Raw genomic sequence first — 12,882 nt, forward strand, 5'->3', positions numbered from 1 at the left:
TGATGCCAAGGAGTGGCACATTAGGGTACTCTCCACAATGATCAATGATAGTAATGTCTCTTTGAAAGAAGTTGTTCCACCTGATACCTGAATGAGACAAAGACATAATCCTGCGAGACCATTGCATTCTTTGTTCATTTCTCAACACTGATCGGGGAAGATGAAATGTAAACCACCTAGCCAGTAGTGGTATACAGCACATGAGAGTTCCTCGTTTCCTCATGGTACGAGTGTGTAGAGAATGTAGAATGTCTCCCAGCAATGTTGGTACCGGGTTACGGATTAGGAAAAGGTTGATGATGTGTACACTTATGAACTGATCGGGATTTGGGAATAAAACCAACCCATAGATCAAAAGGGCCATAACCTCCTCAAAAGCTGGATAACTTTTATTTTCTAGCAGTAGTCGAGCCTTTTCCAATAAGAACTTGGCAAGCAAACCCTTAACTCCACTCTTTGTTTCCCAATTGGACTCGATTTCTGATTTTCGCAGATGTAAAGCAGCAGCAATGACCTCAGGTTTTGGAATCCTTTCTAAACCAGTGAAAGGTAATTGATTTCGAACAGGCAATCCAATTAGTTCAGAGAATTCTTCCAAAGTGGGTACCAATTGGTAATCAGGAAAGGTAAAGCAATGATGTTCAGGGTCAAAGAACTGGAACAGGACCCGTATCATGTCTTCTTCAAATTTTGAGGTAACCAAATAGAGTAGGTGACCATGCCTTTCGGTGAATTGAACATTCCTGGGGAATTCTGATACTAAGTCTTTTAGTTCAGATGGTACCGTTGAGATGTTGATTCGGATGTAATCTCGGGTGGCGGGAGCCATTACCTGCAAAAACAAAGGTAAACTCTTTGATCCTTGAAGTGTTTTGTGAGAAAATGATATTCTTATGATGCAAACATGTGGCACACAAAAACAAATCAAACAATAGCCTTAGGTTTAAAGGCTTGCATGGAGCTGATAGGTGATACCCTCCCCACTGAAGTTGAGTTGGTTAAAACCTGTCCTAGAATAGTATTCGGGTTCTATGATCCTTGGAAGTAACATCTCAATAGGGCGCTCGAGCGGCCGATCAAAATATTCCTCGAGGATAACTAACTTCGATCAATTTCAAAGCTAGCCACTTAATAGGCCACAAGTCAAGTTCAACTAAAAAGGTTCTAAGACAAATTAGTGTTTAATGACATTTCAAAAGCCTAATATACTCCTTGATCGTTTTCAAGGGACATCAGTATAAACCAAAGTATCGCACTAATGATGACTACCAGATCAACCGTATCGGTACATGCCGTACAGTTTCCTTGGTCTATTGTCATATACTTAAGGTATCTCGAGATTCGGGTTAGAATCTTCCACACAAGCAAAATACCCAAACAAACCTTTGAAAAAAATAGAGCAATCAAGTCAATCAATTGAAAACATCGAAGTGATCTATTCTCTTAAGGTAACCCCTTTTGAAAACATATTTTTTTTTGAAAGTGACTCCCCAGCAGAGTCGCCAGTTCTGTGGACCTCCGTTTTTTTCGGGCCATACCTCTGAGCGGGAGAGATACGTGAACTGACTCTTTTTTATCGCTTATGCTTTCGCATTTTTGAAAATTCACAGAGTCGCCACCGATCTTTTATTTTATCCAGTTAAGGAAAGGTTTATAAAAGAAACAGAAAAAAGACCTTTAAGAAATTCTGGGTAAGGGGGTAGGTTATACAAAGGGAAGGTGTTAGCACCCTTTGTATCTATGGTTATCCATGGGCTCTTAAGTTTGCTTAGCTCACTTGTTTTTCGATCACTTTTCAATTGCTTTAGAATGCTCATATGTGGTTTCAAATACCTTTGTAAATTGAATTTTGTAATGATCCTTGTGCGGATGTATACAAAATGCTTGTTTATCTTTCGAAAGATGTTTTGAAAAGAATGTTAACTTTGTAATGATCCGTGTTTGGATGTATACAAAATATTGTCTTTTTGGAAAGTTTTGTTTTGAAAAACAACAGTGTATGAGAATTTTGTTTGTTTTGATTTGAGCAAGCAAACTAGGAGGTCTACCCTGAGTTGTAAGGTCTTTATCCTTATTTCCTTTAAAAATCTATCCTTTCACCGGATACAAACAAAAGGTTCGATTTTGTACACGAAACAGTAGAATTTTGACTTTGATTTTGAAAAGAATGAGAAGGGATTACCTTAAGAGGTGCAAGTGTGATTGTGATTGGATTCAAATATTTTATCTTTGAAGTTAGTGATCTGACGGTTCAATTTTATCTTTGACATACACGCAGTTTATATTTGCTGGAAATTAAAATGCGGAAATGTAAAGTGCGGAAAGTAAATCTACGCTATTACATCGATTGTGCAGGAAATGTAAACTAGCCTATTTACATGATTTTGACATCCTATACATTTATCTAGGAATTTAAATTGCAAGAAAAATAAAAGGCATGTTTTTGGATTTTTTTATGATTGATTATAATTATAATTAATGCATGATTAATTAAATTAAAATGAAGAAAAAAGATGAAAATATATCTAAACCTAGAAATTAAGTTTAAAATATGTACACAATATTTGTCAATTAATTTTAAAACAAAACTAATTTTTTTTGGAATTTTTGAAATTGATTTGAAATTGATTAAGCTAATTAATACATAATTATACAAATAATTATACAAATAATTAAAACTTAAAGATAAAATTATTCAAAATATGTACAAAATTAGTCTATAATATATAAACAATATTTTATATAAAGAACAATTTTTTTATGATTTTTTGATTGGTTAGAATAATTAAAAAGCAAATATATAAATATATACTAATTAATTATGCAAAATATTGAAATTATGAAGAAAAATAAAATATTTTTATTTCAGAAAATAATATATTATTTTAGAAGTCTAAAAATATTTTTTGTATATTTTTGGATTTTTAAAACTATTTTTAATTAATTTTGCAAAGAAATTAAAATAGAAATAGAAAATATAAAAGGATACGATCAGGTATGGAAATTAAGTGATGTCCATGGTGTGGATCACTTGTATGGTGCGTTGGATTGAGGATTAGTGGAGATCAAGGGCTCAGGTTGCAAGACACATGATGCACGTGGTTAGAGGAGTAGCCTGAGATTATGTTGACTTTGAGAGTCCAGCGTGGGGCCCACTGAAGTTGACTGGCGAATAGAAATATGAGGATAGGCCACGCGAGCAGTCAAAGGGTCCTCATCACTATTCATCATCTTCTTCAATTTACCTATGGAATTTTCTGCGGATTTACCTGCAACATTACCTGCGGATTTTGCTTTCAATTCTTTAACCTTTTGGATGACCTACAAAACGAAAATAAAAAAGAACAAGGGCCACCTAGATCACCTAAATGGACCCTTCTGAACATGATAGTGTCGTTAGTTTTTTCATTTGGAGCCTCTATCATAGAAAACGAAAGGTTTACATCTTTGAAGCTCAAAAATGGTAGAGCTTCAAAACCACGTTTGAACTTGCATGTAATCACTCAAATCTACCCTATGTCATGCCATGAGTCCATTCAAATGATTAGTTTGTATTATAGTTAAGCATGTATATGAAAACGAAAGCTACATGGTTATGAACATGAAGGTGATCGTGAGCATGTTTAAGGTTGTTTCAATCACATGTTATGAGTCAATCCTTACCTATGATGTTATACAAGAGTAATAGGATGATTATTTTGTATTGATAGTGGCTGGAAATATGAAAACGAAAATTACATATATTTGATATTTTTTTGAGAATTTTACGTAGATGATGGCTATGCTCTTGCTATAATTTCGCGTGTGTTGTTGTTGTTGATGTATTCCACTTCATTTATAGGCCAAGAGCTGCTTGGAAGTGAAGCTAAGAGCATTGATTGCTGGGTTGAAAGTTTGATTTTTAAATATTAAAAATCCTTGAATATTTGACCAAGTCTTGCTCTCCTTTACTTCTCTTGCCTTGTGCTTCAATTCTCTGCAGAAAATCAGAGATTCCTTGGGTGACTCATGCTTAGATTGTAAGCTACCCATTATCCATTTATTTTTCCTTTTAATTTAATCTTAAAATAAGATAAAATTAAGCAAAAAATGAATAAAAATGGTATGGGCTTAGTCTTGGTCGTGGAAGGCCCATAATATCATGGCAAAGATGTTTGAACCATGAAAACTTGGCCCCATTTGGAAAAAATACATTTTTTAGCAATGTTGGTTTTATGCATTTTCCCAAAATTTAGCCAACTTCAACAAGGTGTAAATCCCTCAATTTTTGTCATATGAAGGAGATCTTGCACTTTTTGGAAACCTCAAAGAGTCCTCTAACCAATGTCTTTGGTCTCATGTCAAAATGATTTTTGATGCTCCTTGTGTGTCCTTTTGAAAAAAGTGTCTTTTTGTTGACTTTGAAAATGACCTGTAATGTCTTTGGTCATATTTTTCAAATGGTGAATGCAATGACCATGGGATCAATTGAATTTGAAAGATAATTGAATTTCCTTCAAAATGAGCTTTGGTTTGAATTTTTTGGATGAAGGATGAGAGAGTTATGACCAGTCAAAGTTGAGTTGACTTTTCAGGCAAAAACCCTAATTTTGAATCTTAGGGTTTTGTTGATTTTTGATCTTTCCTTGATGAATTATGATCATCCAATGATCAAATGATGAATCCTTTGACAAAATATGGACTTTGACAAAAAATTTCATTTTTGACTGTCTGTTGACTTTTTGGTCAAACGGGTCGTCTGTTGACTGTTTGAGCTGCTGACGGTGCGTCTGAGTGAATTGAAGTTTGAAAATTTGTATGATGGTACTTTGAGATATATGGATGTGCATGAAATCCATTTGAGGTCTCAAAAGCTTGTTTCTCCTGTAAAAACAAGAAAACCCTAGTCAGGGGCTGTTTGTGTAGGAGACAGTTAAGCGTACCTGATTTTTGTGCAGTGTTGAGTCTCTGCTAATCGCGTGATATTCAGAAGACTTCTATAACAAAAATCTTGGAATTTTGAATTGTGAAAGATTGATTTGATTGATGGTACAAAACACTGAGAATTGTACTGCCAGCAGTTTGGCTGTCAACTGACTGTTCAGGTATTGACGTAGCAGTTAGAGTGAAAAATCAACAGTCAAGGTTAATTTTCTTTTTTGTTGTTTTTGTTTTTGTTTTATGTGAAAAAAATGAAAGATTATTTACATGACTTGTTAAAAAAAACACAGACATAATAAATAACTAATATTTGCTGTATGCGGGCAAAATTACCGATAATAACCCTGAAAATCATTTAATGCACAGAAAAATGAATATTTGACTGGCAGAAAACACACAAAATATTATCTAAGTAATTAAGCAATATTATGACAAATAGTACAACATTTAATACTGACAGTACAAATATTACATACTATATTGAACAGTACGAAGAATAAACGGTACATTTAAGAAATAAGAAATACGACAAATTTCAAAAATGACGATTGATAACCCATGTTACAAATAGTAACATGTAGATGATTGGGAGCATAAGCATCCCAGGTCCACAGTGTTCCGGGCTATGTAGACAGAAGAAAGACATGATCACCGTAGCAATGGTGATGACCATAAGAAAACACGTTTCCCACCGCTTCGCCATTTTGTCGGGGAAGAAGAAAGGATGGATTATGAAGTAGAAATTTGAGAGATGAATTAGAATTTGATGTGAGATTTTTATGAAAAAATGAGAGGTATTTATAGAGTGGAAAGAAGGATAGAGACGTTGGGGAATGATGTGATTCCATACAAAAGGAAAATTTGAGTGGAAGTAAGATTTGAAAGAAAGTGTATGATAGTGTTGGGAAAAAGAGAGATGTAGAGAATAAAGTTAGGATTTGATTTTTTTGAAAAAGAGATTTGAAAAGATTTTTGAAAATAATGGAATATAGTACAAAAATTAGTGGGAAACAAAAGATAATAATAATCTACTTGTTACCAGTACAGTCTGAGTTTCCTGATTCTGCGCCTGCAAAAAGATTTAACTCTGTACCAATTGTGTCAGTACTATTTATCTGTAAATAAATAAATAGCATGTGTGAAGTAATAAACAGTATTTGGCGTTTGCGTAAGAATAAATTCAACTGCAAGCCAAATTACTGTATAAGAAAAACTCTAAAAACTAAGTATTTCATATGTCAGGATATTTGTTGGAATAATCCATGACTATATGAGACTCTTAATTTTCAGATTGGAGTTTTCTTGAAAAAAGATGCGGGCAAATTTTGGGGTATAACACCACCCAACCGACCTTGGGGCATGCCGTATAACTTTATTCCAGAAGGGTACATACCCCCAGTTTCTGAAGTGCCAAGAGCTACAATGGAGATGCAACCGCCGGAGGGTTACAAACCTTTGGAAATTGAAGTTCCAAGAGCAACGGCAATGGGTTTCGCACAACAGAATGCTGAGATTCCAAGATCTGCTGTCATGGCTTCTCCACAGCCGATTATGCATACTTTTCCTCCACAGGGCGGACAAGTATATCATCACGCTCCCAGTAAGGACGCTGGCGTGTATGAAAGATTGGACGAGTTCCAGGAACAGTTTCTGCAAATGCAGAAGGAACTCAAGACTCTTCGAGGACAAGATCTATTTGGAAAGAATGCTGCAGACCTCTGTCTGGTTCCAAATGTTAAGATTCCTCACAAATTCAAAGTACCAGAGTTCGAGAAGTACAAAGGGAATTCATGCCCACAAAGTCACCTCGTAATGTACGCTCGAAGAATGTCAACTCAGACTGATAATCAACAATTACTCATTCATTATTTTCAAGACAGCCTGACAGGTGCTGCACTCAAATGGTACATGAACTTGGACAGTTCAGAGATTCGTACTTTTCGAGACCTCGGAGAGGCCTTCGTCAAACAGTATAAGTACAATCTGGATATGGCTCCCGACAGAGATCAACTCCGGGCCATGACTCAAAAGGATAGAGAAAGCTTCAAGGAATACGCTCAGAGATGGCGTGAAGTTGCTGCTCAAATTTGTCCACCACTTGAAGAGAAAGAAATGACAAAAATCTATCTCAAGACTTTGAGTCCATTTTACTACGGACGAATGGTTGCAAGTGCACCAAGTGACTTTACTGAGATGGTAAACATGGGTGTACATTTAGAAGAAGCAGTTCGGGAAGGACGCTTGAACAAAGAACCAGAATCTTCTATTGGTCCAAGGAAGTATGGAAGTTCTTTCCAGAAGAAAAAGGATCAAGATGTCAGCAATGTCTTGCACAAAATCAAGAAGAAATTTCAACCTCAAGTTGCAGCAATAACTCCGGTTGTTAACTCAGCGCCAACTCATCAACCTCAGGTCTCGCAACAACAAATTCAACAAAGGTCGCAGCAACCTCAGCAGCAGGTTCGACCTCCAAATTACAACAATTGGGCTCCAAGGTATCCTGCCTTTGACCCCGTACCAATGCCGTATGCGGAATTATTTCCAACATTACTGGCAAAAGGACTCACTCAGACAAGGAGTCCTCCAAATTCTACAAACAGTTCCTCACCATGGTATAAGGCTGACCAATCTTGTCCCTATCATCAGGGGGCACCAGGTCACAATATTGAGAACTGTTTCCCTTTCAAGATTGACGTCCAACGATTAGTGAAGAGCAGAATGCTATCCTTCAAAGATACTAATCCAAACGTCCAAGCAAATCCTTTGCCGCAGCATAAAGAAGCTTCAGTAAATCTGATAGATCAACACCCTAACGTCATTCAAATCTACGACATTCGTCAGATAGGGGAAAATCTTGTCAAGATGCACGCTAAACAAGCTGGGTACGGCCATGTACCACCTCACAACTACTTCACATGTGAAATTTGTCCAAAGAATAATCAAGGATGTGTCGTAGTTCAAGCTGCATTATAAGAACAAATGGACTTAGGATGGATTAAACATATCCGAGTCAGAAATGAACATGACATCAATATGGTTCAAGGATGTCCAGGAGAATACAAAATCTACAAAGTTGAAGATCTTGAAGGATCGGTAGTCAGGTTCCATAAAACTTTAAATGGACTTGCCTACTTTGGAACAGATTTCCACGCTTACAGTAGATGCAGAATTTGTCGAAGAAATTCACAAGGATGTTTGCGTGTTTGCAACGACATTCAAAAGCTGATGGATGACTATACCATTACTGTTCTTGCCAACAGAGAAGATGACGAAGTCTTTACCGTATCTCCTCAAATTAATCAAGTTGAACCAATGCAAGTTAAGTATGATAGCAGGAAGACAACAATTGCTCCGCTAGTCATCTACTTACCAGGTCCTGTACCGTATGAGTCTAGCAAGGCTATACCATACAAGTACAATGCTACATTCATTGAAAATGGTAAGGAAATACCATTACCGTCTGTTGTCAACATTGCTGATGTTAGCCGAGTCACCAGAAGTGGACGAGTCTTCAACAGAACAACAGAAAATGTGGAGAAACCTTCGGAGGAAGTACCACATAGGCAAGACAATCATCCGACCAATGTTGTTCAAGCGAAAGAAAATGATGAGATCTTGAAGTTAATCCAGAGGAGTGAATACAACATTGTAGATCAATTACTACATACTCCGTCTAGGATATCTGTTCTCTCCCTGCTATTGAGTTCTGAAGCTCATAGGGAATCTCTACAGAAAGTTTTGGAACAAGCTTTTGTAGAACCTAGCGTCACAATAAGCCAATTCAACAACATCATTGCCAAAATCTCCGCCGGAACTAACCTTAGTTTCTGTGATGAAGATCTTCCTGAAGAAGGAGTGGACCACAATCTTCCACTTCACATCTCAGTTGGCTGCATGGGTGATACACTCACAGGAGTCCTAATAGACAATGGATCCTCTCTCAACGTCATGCCGAAATCAACATTGTCAAGATTATCCTTCGAAGATTACCCTCTAAGAAAAAGTCATGTCATCGTCAAAGCATTTGATGGATCAAGGAAGTCAGTTTTTGGAGAAGTGGATCTTCCCATAACTATTGGACCTCAGACGTTCAAAATCACTTTCCAAGTTATGGATATTCCAGCACAATACAGTTGTTTGCTAGGTCGCCCGTGGATTCATGAGGCTGGGGCAATTACTTCAACACTTCATCAGAAACTGAAGTTCATAAGAAATGACAAATTGGTAACCGTATGTGGGGAACGAGCTCTAATCGTCAGCAACCTGTCATCATTCTCCGACATAGAACCAAAAGAAGTTGTTGGAACTAAATTCCAAGCACTTTCCTTGGACAAAGGAAAGGAGAAAGCAGCGTCTATTTCTTCCTACAGAGATGCAATCCAAGTTGTAAAGGATGGCACTACCAGTGGTTGGGGGCACATTAATATTCCTACCAACAACAAGAACAGAACAGGAGTTGGATTCTTTCCAACATCATCAAAGACTATTCCAGGAATTGAGGTAGTTCTTCCAATTCAAGAAACTTTCCGCAGCAGAGGTTTTCTTCAACCTGTTCAACAAACAGTCAATACCATCGGTACGGAAAACACCGATAAAGAGGAATGGCTATCCTATCTTAACAATGCAGGATACATATCCCTATCAGAGTCTGATTCACCTTGCTGTTATCCGACTAAAGGATCTGAAAGTAAGACTCAACCAAGCAGTGATAAAGTTACTAACAGCTTCGCCACCAGAAGTCATGGTTCATCAGAAGAAGTTCCTCCTATCCCCGAAGAAACTTGGGATACATTAGGAGAACCAAGCGGAAAATTCGACTACATGGTGAAATTCTCCGCTCCTGAAAGCTCAAAAGCCACTTTGGAAGATATTGTTCCAACTGGATGGAATAGTGATTTTGAGTACCTCTCTCAGCCAAAAGAGATGTAAAACCCTTGCTATTCATCATCATCGACTGGTGAAATCATCATTGAGGATTATATCCCCAAGTCACCTTCCGAGGCTACGGATCTAGAGTTCACATATCTAGTCAATGCCATCTTGGGAGAAGAGCAAGACCAAAATACATAAGAGGATGATCTCGAAAGTGTCTCCGACAACGAGTCTCTCCATTCAGAAGATTGGAAGTTTCCTCAAAAGAAAGTCCGACATACTCCACTTGGAAATGGGTATGCTCACACCGCTCAGTCTGCTGAAGTAGAAGAAGATCGTCTGAGTGTTGCAAAGACAGTGGTTGGTAAATCAAGACCTACCACAGGCCAACTTAAGCCTAAGGTTCCAGATTACTTAGTGCACAATGGGGTTCGCCACTATTGGACAGCTGTTGAAGTTTTAACTGTTGTTCGCACTCCTAAGTAGGAACTTTCACCGTTATTTTATCCTCTCACCATAGCCCAGGGTGAAGAGATGTTTCATAGGGCTTTGCATTTTACTATTTCTTAGAAAAATGTCCCTCTTTGCTTCGCCCAAAGCAATAGAGTTTTGTTTTATAGGGTCTTTGTTTCAAGAAATGACTGTCCATAAATAAAAATGTCATTCTGTTCCTTCGTTTAGTTTTCCCTTTTCTTTTTACGGAAATTGGTAATCCTAAAAAACACCCTTAAAAAACATCAAAATATTCCATTAACTGCATACACCGAGTCTTCCCTCGTTGTCTAAATAAAACTTATCACACATATGCAGATTAATCATAAAATACCCCGTTGAAACGTGCGATCGTATGACTTCTCCAAGCTTTGAGTTTCCTGTATTCGAGGCAGAGGAAGAAGAAGACGAAGAAATATCAAAGGAAATTTCACGATTACTTCAACAAAAGGAAGAGGCCATTCAGCCATACAATGAGCCTCTAGAGATCATTAACCTTGGTTCCGATGGAAACAGAAAAGAGGTTAAGATTGGAGCTTCGCTCAGTTCAGAGATCAGAGAGAGTTTCATACAACTGCTCAAAGAATTCTCAGATGTCTTCGCTTGGTCTTATCAAGATATGCCAGGGTTGGATACCAGTATAGTGGAGGATCACTTGCCATTAAAAGCAGAATGCCCTCCGGTCAAGCAAAAACTGAGAAGAACTCATCCGGAGATGGCCATGAAAATCAAAGAGGAAGTTCAAAAGCAGATCAACGCAGGTTTCCTCGTCACTTCAGAATACCCTCAGTGGTTAGCTAACATTGTTCCCGTTCCTAAGAAAGACGGAAAAGTCCGCATGTGCGTCGACTACAGATATTTGAACAAAGCTAGCCCTAAGGATGATTTTCCTTTACCACATATTGATATGTTGGTAGACAGTACAGCAAAATCCAAAGTTTTCTCGTTCATGGACGGATTTTCAGGATACAACCAAATCAAAATGGCACCTGAAGACATGGAGAAAACAGCTTTCATCACCCCCTGGGGCACGTTCTGCTACCGTGTTATGTCTTTTGGACTAAAGAACGCAGGGGCAATTTATCAAGGAGCCATGACTATGCTTTTCCACGACATGATGCATAAAGAAGTGGATGTCTATGTGGACGACATGATTGCCAAATCAGAAAATGAAGAAGATCACATACAAAATCTGACAAAGTTATTTCAACGCTTACGGAAGTTTCAGCTTCGCCTGAACCCCAACAAGTGTACCTTTGGTGTCTACTTAGGAAAACTCCTTGGTTTCATTGTCAGCAAACGAGGAATTGAAGTAGATCCAGACAAAGTCAAGGCAATTCAAGAAATGCCTTCACCCAGAACCGAGAAACAAGTTAGAGGATTTCTTGGACGTTTGAATTACATCTCGAGATTCATATATCTCATGACTGCAACTTGCGCTCCTATTTTCAAACTTCTACAGAAAAATCAAAGTTGCGTCTGGACAGACGATTGTCAGAAAGCGTTCGACAGCATTAAAGAATATCTGCTCGAACCACCCATTTTGTCTCCTCCAGTGGAAGGAAGACCTTTGATAATGTACTTAACCGTCTTAGAAGATTCCATGGGTTGTGTCCTTGGACAGCAAGACGAGACGAAGAGAAAAAAGCATGCCATTTACTACCTAAGCAAAAAATTCACTGACTGTGAATCCCGCTACTCCATGCTCGGGAAGACGTGTTGTGCTTTGGCCTGGGCTGCCAAGCGTCTCCGCCAGTACATGATTCGACATACTACTTGTTTGATCTCTCATATGGATCCAATCAAGTACATCTTTGAGAAGCCTGCTTTAACTGGGAGAATTGCCCGTTGGCAGATGTTGTTATCCGAATATGACATTGAGTATCACGAACAGAAAGCCGTGAAAGGAAGCATTCTAGCTGAGCACCTGGCTCACCATCCACTCAATGGTCATGAATCAACCAGTTTCGACTTTCCGGACGAGGACGTCATGTACCTCAAGATGATAGATTACGACGAGCCACTACCAGACGAAGGACCTGAGATAGGATCCCAATGGGGCTTAATCTTTGACGGAGCTGTCAATGCTTATGGACGAGGAATTGGGGCAATCATTGTTACACCTCAGGGTACCCATATTCCATTTACTGCCAGATTAACTTTCAAGTGCACAAACAATGAGGCCGAATATGAAGCTTGCATCATGGGTCTCGAAGAAGCCGTGGATCTAAGAATCAAACACTTGGATGTATACGGAGATTCTGCTTTGGTCATCAATCAAATCAAAGGAGAATGGGAAACACGCCAACCAGGGCTAATTCCTTACAAAGACTACGCGAGAAGATTGTTACCATTCTTCGACAGGGTAGATTTTCATCACATTCCTCGCGAAGAAAACAACTTGGCTGATGCATTAGCCACACTCTCTTCCATGATTAGGATAAATCATTGGAATGACATTCCTCGGATCGATGTTATGCGCCTGGATAGGCCCGCTCATGTTTTCACAGTAGAAGCAATCATCGACGACAAACCGTGGTATCACGACATCAAGAACTTTCTTCAAAAGCAAGGGTACCCTCTTGGGGCATCAAAGAA

The sequence above is a fragment of the Vicia villosa genome, unplaced genomic scaffold (assembly GCF_029867415.1).
Source record: "Vicia villosa cultivar HV-30 ecotype Madison, WI unplaced genomic scaffold, Vvil1.0 ctg.001981F_1_1, whole genome shotgun sequence".
Lineage (NCBI taxonomy): Eukaryota > Viridiplantae > Streptophyta > Magnoliopsida > Fabales > Fabaceae > Vicia > Vicia villosa.